Source organism: Bubalus kerabau, chromosome 14 (genome assembly GCF_029407905.1).
Source record: "Bubalus kerabau isolate K-KA32 ecotype Philippines breed swamp buffalo chromosome 14, PCC_UOA_SB_1v2, whole genome shotgun sequence".
In the NCBI taxonomy this organism is placed as follows: Eukaryota; Metazoa; Chordata; class Mammalia; order Artiodactyla; family Bovidae; genus Bubalus; species Bubalus kerabau.
Genome location: NC_073637.1, coordinates 81,603,583 through 81,616,731, shown reverse-complemented (window position 1 = coordinate 81,616,731; position 13,149 = coordinate 81,603,583).

Here is a 13,149-nt window from a genome sequence, read left to right as displayed (position 1 = left end):
GTTGCTGAGAACCATATGCAGACCAGCAGAACAGTTCCTACACACACAGGCTGTAAAGAAAGATGCATAAGAGGTCTGGTAGAAGGAATGAACAACGCACTCAGACCCAAACCACTAGCAGGGCATGTCAAAGGGAGGGAAATGTTGCAGGCTCAAGGGTTCTCCCTGGAGAGTGAGGGATTTGAGCCACATATTAAGCCCCTCAGCACTGGGGTTCAGTACCAAAATGTGAGTACCTTTACTTGGTTAGAAGACCAGTAGGGTCTATCAGAGGGCTGGAAGAGACTGAACCTCCACTCTTGGAGAGAGCATGCACAGATTTGTTTGCGTCGAGTCCCAGCAAGGCGGCAGCAGACTGAAAACTGCCCGACGCTCTGCAGGGCCCACCCCCTGCGTACCCCTCCATCCGTGCTGGCTTCCTGCTTCAGCCCGTCCTGTTCCTGCACCGCTTTTCACTAAAGCGGAAGCCACCATTTCCAACCTTTGTGCATATACATGGAGCGAACTGAGCCAGCCTGGGCCCTGACCCTGCCTCCAGCCGGTGAGATTGGCATTGCTAGAAGCTGTGCTTGTTCACCTTTAGGAAGGAACAGAAACAGCTCAGCGTTGCAACTCTACCTCTTGGCTTTTACTCAGCTCCTAACTAAGGCACACACACCCCAGGAAAAGTGGGACCAACTCAGAACTGTAGTCCCAAAGCCTGGGCCCTGGCCACACCCTCCCCTAAGGCAGAAACTGCTGTTGTACCAGGGGGAGGTCAAATCCCCTGAGGACCCCTGCTCCAGGACCTCAGGCCCGAGTCACTGTCAGGGCAGGAAGGGACAATGAGCCCAGGAGTCCCTCCTCACACCTGGCAGCGGTCAGCAGAACACCCCAAAGGAAGGCTCAGCCTGACATGTGTCAGACCCCAAAGGAAGACTCAGCCCGACACACAAACAGATTGCATGGGGATGCTCCCTCCCAGGGACATGCGTTTAGGATCTAGATAGGTAACAGTTTCCCCTAATCTTGTTGTATCCCTCATTTCTGGCTGATTAATTTTTGTATTTTCTAGCTTTTTTTTTCTTTTTTGCTTAAGTTCTCAGTGTGCTTGTATTTTCTTTCTCAAATTGACTAGCATTATTATTACTATTGCTTGAACTATGTATCAGGTAAATTATGGAAGGTCTGATGCTGAAGCTGAAACTGCAGTGCTTTGGCCACCTTAGGGGAAGAACTGACTCACTGGAAAGGACCCTGATGCTGGGAAAGATTGAAGGCGAGAGGAGAAAGGGGCAACAGAAGATGAGATGGTTGGATGACATCATAGACTCAATGGACATGGGTTTGGGTGGACTCCGGGAGTTGGTGATGGACAGAGAGGCCTGGCGTGCTGAGGTCCATGGGGTCACAAAGAGTCAGACACTGTTGGGGGCCAGAGTGAGGCACTCGGCCCGTGGCAAAGGTCATGAGGAAGGAGGCTTGACATACGCAAAGGCGGGATCAAGCCTCAGGAGTCCCCCTGGAAATCCTCGAGCATCTACCCCCATAACCAGAGCCTGCCTACTTTACTACTTTGTGCTCCCACCTACACCTCTGACTTTACGGGGGGCTGTCCCCCACCACCTCTTTTGGAGAAGGAGTTAACTTAGAGCTCCAGTTAATGAAAACTCCTGGGCGTGACAAGAGTGTTTTAACCTACAAACTCCTCTGAAGGTTCTCTAGCCTGCCTGACAGGCTTGTCCAGCCACATGTGATTGCTCACAGCCTCCCAACCATGAGAGGCACGAGATGCTTTAAACCTTCTAAAAACAGGTTCCTTAGAAAAGTTAGAAAACCATTAGTATAAGTATAGTGGGCTGATTAGAAATTGTATTGGTGAAGGGTTTTTCATTTGTTGAGCCAATGTTTGTTGCTAAGTGTCCACATCCCCTGCCCTTACACACATTAATGAATATATAGAAGAAATAAGTATTAACCTTTGATATTAATCACGTTAGACCTTAGGCTAAGTAAATTCTTTCCTTAATTAAAACCCACTACACCCTCACCCTATAGGAATGTAACTTTATTTGGGTGGCGTCTGTTTTAAGAATAATCACCCCTGGAGAAATAAGTGTCCTGGTTGACTGACCGCTGTCACAAGGAGAGGGTCATAAATTGTCAGCAGGCCCCCTGGCCAGAAGATGATGTAACACCCCTAAGACCTCTGTATACATTTGTATGAAGCACCTGACTTTGATAAAAGTCAGGACTGCTGACCCCGCGTGACTTTTGCATAACATCTCAGTGTATAAAAGTAGACCATGGAAAATAAAGAATGGGGATCAGTTCCTCAAAATACTGGTCTCCCCATGTCGCTCTCTCTCTCACTCTGGCTGAGTCTCCATCTGGAGCGCGGAACCCGCCATGCTTACTAATTATGCCTGGGCTTCTAAGATCCGACCGGAGAAGCCTCAGTGTCTTCTCTCCTTTGGGAGAACGGAAAGATGCCTGCGGCCTATGTAAGTGGTGCAAACTTCTTGTCTTGAAGTTTTATTGGTCTCCCGCGTAAACCAAGCTACTCAGCCTCTTTTATCCACTGAATTTTCCTACTGAGCTATCCTCATTCTACTACTCTTTATATCTTTAATGAATATCTAATTGAAGCTATTGTATGCTGATCCTCGCCGACACCATCCCCGCTTAGAACTCCCTGGACCCCGGCAAGACATGACTGAGACTGACTTTCAGTTTCACTTTCACATATAATAGAAAGGAATACAAGCATAATACTAAAGAAATTTGTTAAACCACAGTAAAGAGACTAAAATAAGAAGAGAACAGAGAAGAACTACACAAACAACCAGAAAAGAGTAACAACATGTTAAGAAGTACAAACTTATCAATAATCACTCTAAATATCAATGGACTAAATGCTCCAATCAAAAATATTAAATAGCTGATTAGCTTAAAAATTGATGTGCTGTCTACAAAAGATTTACCTCAGAGCTAAAAACACATGCAGACTGAAAGATATTCCTTTCAAACAGAAATGACAAGAAAGCAAGGTTAGCAATATTGACATAAAATAGACTTTATGGAATCTAGAGGGATGATGCTGCTGAACCTCTTTGCAGGCCAGCAATGGAGACAAGGGCACAGAGAACAGACTTATGGACACAGTGGGCGGGGAAGAGGGCGGGGCAAACTGGGTGAGTAGAATCGGAACATACATATCACCCTATGTCAAATAGACAGCCATTGGGGATTTGCTGGTATGACTCAGGGGTCTCAAACCTGGTGTTTAATGTGGGATGGGGTAGGAGGTGGGAGGAACGTTCAAGAGGAAGGGGACATAGGTATACCTATGGGTGATTTGTGTTGATGTGTGGCAGAAACCAGCACAATATAGTAAAGCAATTATCCTCCAATTAAAAATAAACATTTTAAAAAATCAGTCTATAATAAAGCACCAAAACAGCATTATATAATAATAAAGAAGTTAATCCAAAAGTATGTAAAATTTTTAAACATAAGTGCACCTAACTTGAGGAGCGCATATTATGTAAAGCATGTGTTAGAAATATGAATGGAGAAACTGATGAGGGTACAATAATAATAGGGGATTTTAAGACTGCACTTACATTAATAAATAGATCAATCAGACATAGATCAATAAGAAAACAGAGTCCTTAAGTGACATATTAGGCTGACAGGACTTAACATATATGTATAGGACAGTCCTTCCAAAACCTGCAGAATACATATTCAAGTGTTCATGAAACTTTCTTCAGAACAGATCACAAGCTCAGTTCAGTTCAGTCGCACAGTCATGTCCAACAATTCAAGACCCCGTAGACTGCAGTACACCAGGCCTCCCTATCCATCACCAACTCCCAGAGCTTACTCAAACGCATGCCCATTGAGTTGGTGATGCCATCCAACCATCTTATCCTCTGTCATCCCCTTCTCCTCCTGTCTTCAATCTTTCCCAGCATCAGGGTCTTTTCAAGTGAGTCAGCTCTTCACATCAGATGGCCAAAGGATTGGAGTTTCAGCCTCAGCATCAGTCCTTCCAATGAATAGTCAGGACTGATTTCCTTTAGGATAGACTGGTTGGATCTCCTTGCTGTCCAAGGGATTCTCAAGAGTCCTCTCCAGCACGAGTTCAAAAGCATCAATTCTTCGCCACTCAGCTTTCTTTATGGTCCAACACTTACATCCATACCTGACTCCTAGAAAAACCAAAGCTTTGAATGAATGGACTATTCCTGGCAAAGTAGTGTCTCTGCTTTTTAATATGCCATCTAGGTTGGTCATAACTTTTCTTTCAAGGGGTAAGCATCTTTTAATTTCATGGCTGCATCACCATCTGCAGTGATTTTGGAGCCCAAAAAAATAAAGCCTCTCACCTTTTCCATTGTTTCCCCATCTATTTGCCATGAAGTGAAGGGATCAGATGCCATGATATTAGTTTTCTGAATGTTGAGCTTTAAGCCAACTTTTTCACTCTCTTCTTTCACTTTCATCAAGAGGCTCTTAAGTTCCTCTATGGTTTCTGCCATAAAGGTGGTATCATCTGCATATCTGAGGTTATTGATATTTCTCTTCGCAATCTTGAATCCAGCCCAGGTTTTATCCAGCCCAGCATTTCTCATGCTGTACTCTGCCTATAAGTTAGATAAGCAGGGTGACAATATACATCCTTGATGTACTCCTTTTTCTATTTGAAACCAGTCAGTTGTTCCATGTCTAGTTCTAACTGTTGCTTCCTGACCTGCATACATATTTCTCAGGAGGCTGGTCATGTGGTCTGGTATTCCCATTTCTTTAAGAATTTTCCACAGTTTTTTGTGATTCACACAGTCAAAGGCTTTGGCATAGTCAATAAAGCAGAAATAGATATTTTTCTGGAACTCTTTCTTTTTTTGATGATCTAACAGATATTGGCAATTTGATCTCTGGTTCCTCTGCCTTTTCTAAACCCAGCTTGAACATCAGGATGTTCACAATTCACGTACTGTTGAATCCTGGCTTGGAGAATTTTAAACATTACTTTACTAGCATTCAAAAGTTAACTGTAGTGTTTCCCTTTTTTCTAATACTTTATTTTAATGTTATGTACTGCTATTATCTGAAATAATTTGTAACATCATTTTGTCTCTCTGGATTGGTATACAGATTCCATTCTCTGCCTCTTTACTTTTATGGTTTTCAGTCTATCTATGTTTATCTTTCAAAACTTGATAGAAGACATAGTATCTTTTTTCAGAAATGTGCCAGTTATGGAATATTTTTGTTCCTTCTGCTATGAATATTATTATCCTCTTCTACATAGATCCTTGCACCACTGCTTTCCATTGGTCATATCCAAAGTTTGATAACTTTTCTACAAGATGACCTATTCTTTCTCTTAGATCCTCTGTTACCTCTACCTCTTGTTAGATCATTGATTTGCAACTTCCTTCTTCCTTTCTATTTATTCCTTACATTGTAACATCCTTGTGGTAGTGATTGGTATGTTGATAGGGAACTGAAATAGTTCATTCTACATTGTGTAAATAAGCTTTTGATATCCTCTTCTCAAGAGCCTCAAAAAATATAAAATAATTCTGAAAGATTTTTTGGTAGGTATTGACTATACTACAATTAAAGGTATAAAAACTAAAGATATATATCTGCTAAATAAAACAGGAGATTACTTTTTTTCCCTAATGATATTTTTGATGGATTTGTGTCCCTCAGAATAAGCAAGCTTGAATAACAATGTTGACTAGAAAGAGATAAAGGTAAAAATTCTACAAGGTCATTCCATTTAAATGGTATTTGATGATGCAATGAGCTAAAAAATAAACCTGTGAAGCTACCATGCACATTTTATTTGCAATATTACTGCTTTCATATTTTTTTTCCAATTCTGTCAGGACATTTCAAAGAGAATAATAATTAAACAAGTGATTGAAATGCATTGACATGCTTTATTAATGTTTTATGTGTGAAATATGAAAACCAGTCAAGATTAACTCATCTAACTTAAAGTGTCATCTTTTTTCCTCTACAAAATAGTTCCTTGAAGTCTATGTTTAAAGCATTGTCTTTATAATCACTGACTGAAAAATTCAGAACATATCATTATTATTTTTAATATAATAGTTCTTTTATATTCAAAATAGCTTCTTTTGTTAGAGAAAAAGAAATAACAGAGTTCACATAATAGCAGTTTCTTAAATCTAAATCTTGTCATATATTTTTCAATAAAACCACCCAGAACAATGTGGAGAATATATAATATCATTCACACTCTAGGCATAATCAGTAAATGGAGACTGTTACAAATTTTGAAATAACTATGAGCAGGAAGTGAACTGAAAGTTTCACAGTCTTTTCTGACTCTTTGTGACGCCATGAGTATGCAGTCCATGGAATCCTCCAGGCCAGAACACTGGAGTGGGTAGCTTTTCCCTTCTCCAAATCTTCCCAGCCCAGGGATCGAACCCAGGTCTCCTGCACTGCAGGTGGATTTTTTTTTACCAGCCAAGCCATAAGGGAAGTCCATGAGTAGGAAAGTAAATCTAAATTCAGCAAAGCCAACTTCAATAACCAGATAATGGACTGGGACTACATATTCTTTTCATCAATAGTAAAGAGAAGGTTAAAATTCTAGATGACAATGTAGGCAGAATACCAATACCATTCTCAGGGAAAGTGGGACAATTTGCAAAAGGGAGAAGATCATTGGAGCCTATATAGGAAAGAGAAAGAAGAAAAAAAAATAATAAGACAAGAAAATTAAAGAGACCTATGATGACACACCACAGCCAAGCAAGAATAATACTGATTACACTAACAAAACAGAGAAGATGTCAACTAAGAACTAGTAATTAAGCATTCTTCTCAAACTCAACACTTACCTGAATGCAATTGTTATTGAAAGTCCAGGAAATAAATAATGCTTTGAAATAAAAACAGATAGTAACTAAACAATGACTGTCTATTGGAAAAAACAGAAAAAGAAAATGGAAGCGTTTCAAATGGCAAAATTATTTCCATAACCAAATATGTAGTAGATGAAAATCGTATACAATGTCTTAATATTATCAAATATCATTTAAACACAGTGAAAGTTATTAAAATGAAATCTTATAAAATTGGAAGTGCAAACAGACAAAATGAACACAATTTGATAAGTAAGCTTTAAATTGAAGAAACTGACAGACTCTGCATTAACCAAATTATCAATCACCAGCAATAAGCCATGTCATCATTAACAAATTATCAATCACCTGCAATAACCAAATTATCAATTACCAGCAATCAGATCAGATCAGTCACTCAGTCGTGTCTGACTCTTTGCAACCCCATGAATCGCAGCACGCCACGCCTCCCTATCCATCACCAAGTCCTGGAGTTCACTCCAACTCACGTCCATCGAGTCAGTGATGCCATCCAGCCATCTCATCCTCTGTCGTCCCCTTCTCCTCCTGCCCCCAATCCCTCCCAGCATCAGAGTCTTTTCCAACGAGTCAACTCTTCGCATGAGGTGGCCAAAGTACTGGAGTTTCAGCTTTAGCATCATTCCTTCCAAAGAAATCCCAGGGCTGTTCTCCTTCAGAATGGACTGGTTGGATCTCCTTGCAGTCCAAGGGACTCTCAAGAGTCTTCTCCAACACCACAGTTCAAAAGCATCAATTCTTCGGTGCTCAGCCTTCTTCACAGTCCAACTCTCACATCCATACATAACCACAGGAAAAACCATAGCCTTGACTAGTCAGACCTTTGTTGGCAAAGTAATGTCTCTGCTTTTGAATATGCTATCTAGGTTGGTCATAACTTTCCAGTGCTGTACTCAATATGCCAGCAAATTTGGAAAACTCAGCAGTGGCCACAGGACTGGAAATATTCAGTTTTCATTCCAATCCCAAAGAAAGGCAATGCCAAAGAATGCTCAAACTACTGCACAATTGCAGTCATCTCACACACTAGTAAATTAATGCTCAAAATTCTCCAAGCCAGGCTTCAGCAATATGTAAACCCTGAACTTCCTGATGTTCAAGCTGGTTTTAGAAAAGGCAGAGGAAATTAACAAGGAAACACAAACTTTAAATGATACAATAGACCAGTTAGACCTAATTGATATCTATAGGACATTTCATCCCAAAACAATGAATTTCACCTTTTTCTCAAGTGCACATGGAACCTTCTCCAGGATAGATCATATCCTGGGCCATAAAGCTAGCCTTGGTAAATTCAAAAAAATAGAAATCATTCCAAGCATCTTTTCTGACCACAATGCAGTAAGATTAGATCTCAATTACAAGAGAAAAACTATTAAAAATTCCAACATATGGAGGCTGAACAACACGCTGCTGAATAACCAACAAATCACAGAAGAAATCAAAAAAGAAATCAAAATTTGCATAGAAACGAATGGAAATGAAAACACAACAACCCAAAACCTGTGGGACATGGTAAAAGCAGTCCTAAGGGGAAAGTTCATAGCAATACAGGCACACCTCAAGAAACAAGAAAAAAGTCAAATAAATAACCTAACTCTACACCTAAAGCAACTAGAAAAGGAAGAAATGAAGAACCCCAGGGTTAGTAGAAGGAAAGAAATCTTAAAACTTAGAGCAGAAATAAATGCAAAAGAAACAAAAGAGATCATAGCAAAAATCAACAAAACCAAAAGCTGGTTTTTTGAAAGGATAAATAAAATTGAAAAACCATTAGCCAGACTCATCAAGAAACAAAGGGAGAAAAATCAAATCAATAAAATTAGAAATGAAAATGGAGAGATCACAACAGACAACACAGAAATACAAAGGATCATAAGAGACTACTATCAACAATTATAAGCCAACAAAATGGACAATGTGGAAGAAATGGACAAATTCTTAGAAAAGTACAACTTTTCAAAACTCGACCAGGAAGAAATAGAAAATCTTAACAGACCCATCACAAGCACGGAAATTGAAACTGTAATCAAAAATCTTCCAGCAAACAAAAGCCCAGGACCAGACGGCTTCACAGCTGAATTCTACCAAAAATTTAGAGAAGAGCTAACACCTATCCTGCTCAAACTCTTCCAGAAAATTGCAGAGGATGGTAAACTTCCAAACTCATTCTATGAGGCCACCATCACCCTAATACCAAAACCTGACAAAGATCCCACAAAAAAAGAAAACTACAGGCCAATATCACTGATGAACATAGATGCAAAACTCCTTAACAAAATTCTAGCAATTAGAATCCAACAACACATTAAAAAGATCATACACCATGACCAAGTGGGCTTTATCCCAGGGATGCAAGGATTCTTCAATATCTGCAAATCAATCAATGTAATATACCACATTAACAAATTGAAAAATAAAAGCCATATGATTATCTCAATAGATGCAGAGAAAGCCTTTGACAAAATTCAACATCCATTTATGATAAAAACTCTCCAGAAAGCAGGAATAGAAGGAACATACCTCAACATAATAAAAGCTATATATGACAAACCCACAGCAAACATTATCCTCAATGGTGAAAAATTGAAAGCATTTCCTCTAAAGTCAGGAACAAGACAAGGGTGCCCACTTTCACCATTACTATTCAACATAGTTTTGGAAGTTTTGGCCACAGCAATCAGAGCAGAAAAAGAAATAAAAGGAATCCAAATTGGAAAAGAAGAAGTAAAGTTCTCACTGTTTGCAGATGACATGATCCTCTACATAGAAAACCCTAAAGACTCCACCAGAAAATTACTAGAACTAATCAATGACTATAGTAAAGTTGCAGGATATAAAATCAACACACAGAAATCCCTTGCATTCCTATACACTAATAATGAGAAAACAGAAAGAGAAATTAAGGAAACAATTCCATTCACCATTGCAACGGAAAGAATAAAATACTTAGGAATATATCTACCTAAAGAAACTAAAGACCTATATATAGGAAACTATAAAACACTGGTGAAAGAAATCAAAGAGGACACTAACAGATGGAGAAATATACCATGTTCATGAATTGGAAAAATCAATATAGTGAAAATGAGTATACTACCCAAAGCAATCTATAGATTCAATGCAATCCCTATCAAGCTACCAACAGTATTCTTCAAAGAGCTAGAACAAATAATTTCACAATTTGTATGGAAATACAAAAAAAACCTCGAATAGCCAAAGCAATCTTGAGAAAGAAGAATGGAACTGGAGGAATCAACCTGCCTGACTTCAGGCTCTACTACAAAGCCACAGTTATCAAGACAGTATGGTACTGGCACAAAGACAGAAATATAGATCAATGGAACAAAATAGAAAGCCCAGAGATAAATCCACGCACATATGGACACCTTATCTTTGATAAAGGAGGCAAGAATATACAATAGATTAAAGACAATCTCTTTAACAAGTGGTGCTGGGAAATCTGGTCAACCACTTGTAAAAGAATGAAACTAGAACACTTTCTAACACCATACACAAAAATAAACTCAAAATGGATTAAAGATCTCAACATAAGACCAGAAACTATAAAACTCCTAGAGGAGAACATAGGCAAAACACTCTCTGACATACATCACAGCAGGATCCTCTATGACCCACCTCACAGAATATTGGAAATAAAAGCAAAAATAAACAAATGGGACCTAATTAACCTTAAAAGCTTCTGCACATCAAAGGAAACTATTAGCAAGGTGAAAAGACAGCCTTCAGAATGGGAGAAGATAATAGCAAATGAAGCAACTGACAAACAACTAATCTCGAGAAAATACAAGCAACTCCTACAGCTCAACTCCAGAAAAATGAATGACCCAATCAAAAAATGGGCCAAAGAACTAAATAGACATTTCTCCAAAGAAGACATACAGATGGCTCACAAACACATGAAAAGATGCTCAACATCACTCATTATCAGAGAAATGCAAATCAAAACCACTATGAGGTACCATTTCACACCAGTCAGAATGGCTGCGATCCAAAAGTCTACAAGCAATAAATGCTGGAGAGGGTGTGGAGAAAAGGGAACCCTCTTCCACTGTTGGTGGGAATGCAAACTAGTACAGCCACTATGGAGAACAGTGTGGAGATTCCTTAAAAAACTTGAAATAGACCTGCCTTATGATCCAGCAATCCCACTGCTGGGCATACACACTGAGGAAACCAGAAGGGAAAGAGACACGTGTACCCCAATGTTCATTGCAGCACTGTTTATAATAGCCAGGACATGGAAGCAACCTAGATGCCCATCAGCAGATGAATGGCTAAGAAAGCTGTGGTACATATACAAATGGAGTACTACTCAGCCATTAAAAAGAATACATTTGAATCAGTTCTAATGAGGTGGATGAAACTGGAGCCTATTATACAGAGTGAATTAAGCCAGAAAGAAAAACACCAATACAGTATACTAACGCATATATATGGAATTTAGAAAGATGGTAACAATAACCCTGTGTACGAGACAGCAAAAGAGACACTGATGTATAGAACAGTCTTATGGACTCTGTGGGAGAGGGAGAGGGTGTGATGATTTGGGAGAATGGCATTGAAACATGTAAAAAATCATGTATGAAACGAGTTGCCAGCCCAGGTTCAATGCACGATACTGGATGCTTGGGGCTGGTGCACTGGGACGACCCAGAGGGATGGAATGGGGAGGGAGGAGGGAGGAGGGTTCAGGATGGGGAACACAGGTATACCTGTGGAGGATTCATTTTGATATTTGGCAAAACTAATACAATTATATAAAGTTTAAAAATAAAATAAAATTAAAAAAAAAAAAAAAAAGGAAAGGCAGAGGAACCAGATATCAAATAGCCAACATCCGCTGGATCATGGAAAAAGCAAGAGAGTTCCAGAAAAACATCTATTTCTGCTTTACTGACTATGCCAAAGCCTTTGACTGTGTGGATTACCAGCAATAAGCCATGCTAATATGTACCTCTTGATGTAGTGTGATGAAAAGGGCACTTCAGTTCTTCGGTATTGTTCTAAAAAGTCTATAACACAAGCCTAACTATGAGAATATATCAAGCACAGCCAAATTGAAAGATACTTTTCAAAATATCTGACTAATATTTTTCAAAAATATTAAGGTTGATGGGTTTATAAAATGGTATAACCTCTTTGGAAAATGATATGAAAGTCCCTATAATATATAAAAAATAACAGTTCCATTTGATCTAACCATCCCACTTCAGAATATTTGTCCAAAATAATCAAAATCAGGTTCTCAAAGACCTTTCTTCACTCCTATGTACATTAAACTATTATTCATTAGAGCCAAAATATAGAAACAACCCAAATGTCCATTTACAGATGATTAATAGATGCAATCATGAGGGATTTGATTTAGGGCATACCTGAATGGTCTAGTGGTTTTCCTTACTTTCTTCAATTTAAGTCTGAATTTGGTAATAAGGAGTGCAAGGTCTGAGCTACAGTCAGCTCCCGGTCTTGTTTTTGTTGGCTGTATAGAGCTTCTCCATCTTTGGCTGCAAAGAACATAATCAATCTGATTTTGGTGTTGACGATCTGGTGATGTCCATGTGTAGAGTCTTCTCTTGTGTTGTTGGAAGAGCGTGTTTGCTATGACCAGTGCATTTTCTTGGCAAAACTCTATTAGTCTTTGCCCTGCTTCATTCTGTATTCCAAAGCCAAATTTGCCTGTTACTCCAGGTGTTTCTTGACTTCCTACTTTTGCATTCCAGTCCCCTATAATGAAAAGGACATCTTTTTTGGGTGTTAGTTCTAAAAGGTCTTATAGGTCTTCATAGAACCGTTCAACTTCAGCTTCTTCAGCATTACTGGTTGGGGCATAGACTAGGATTACTGTGATATTGAATGGTTTGCCTTGGAAATGAACAGAGATCATTTTGTCCTTTTTGAGACTGCATCCAAGTACTGCATTACGGACTCTTTTGTTGACCATGATGGCTACTCCATTTCTTCTGAGGGATTCCTGTCCCCAGTAGTAGATATACTGGTCATCTGAGTTAAATTCACCCATTCCAGTCCATTTGAGTTAGCTGATTCCTAGAATGTCGACATTCACTCTTGCCATCTCTTGTTTGACCAATAGAGTACCTGATGAACTATGGAATGAGGTTTGTGACATTGTACAGGAGACAGGTATCAAGACCATCCCCCTGGAAAAGAAAGGCAAAAAAGCAAAATGGCTGTCTGGGGAGGCCTTACA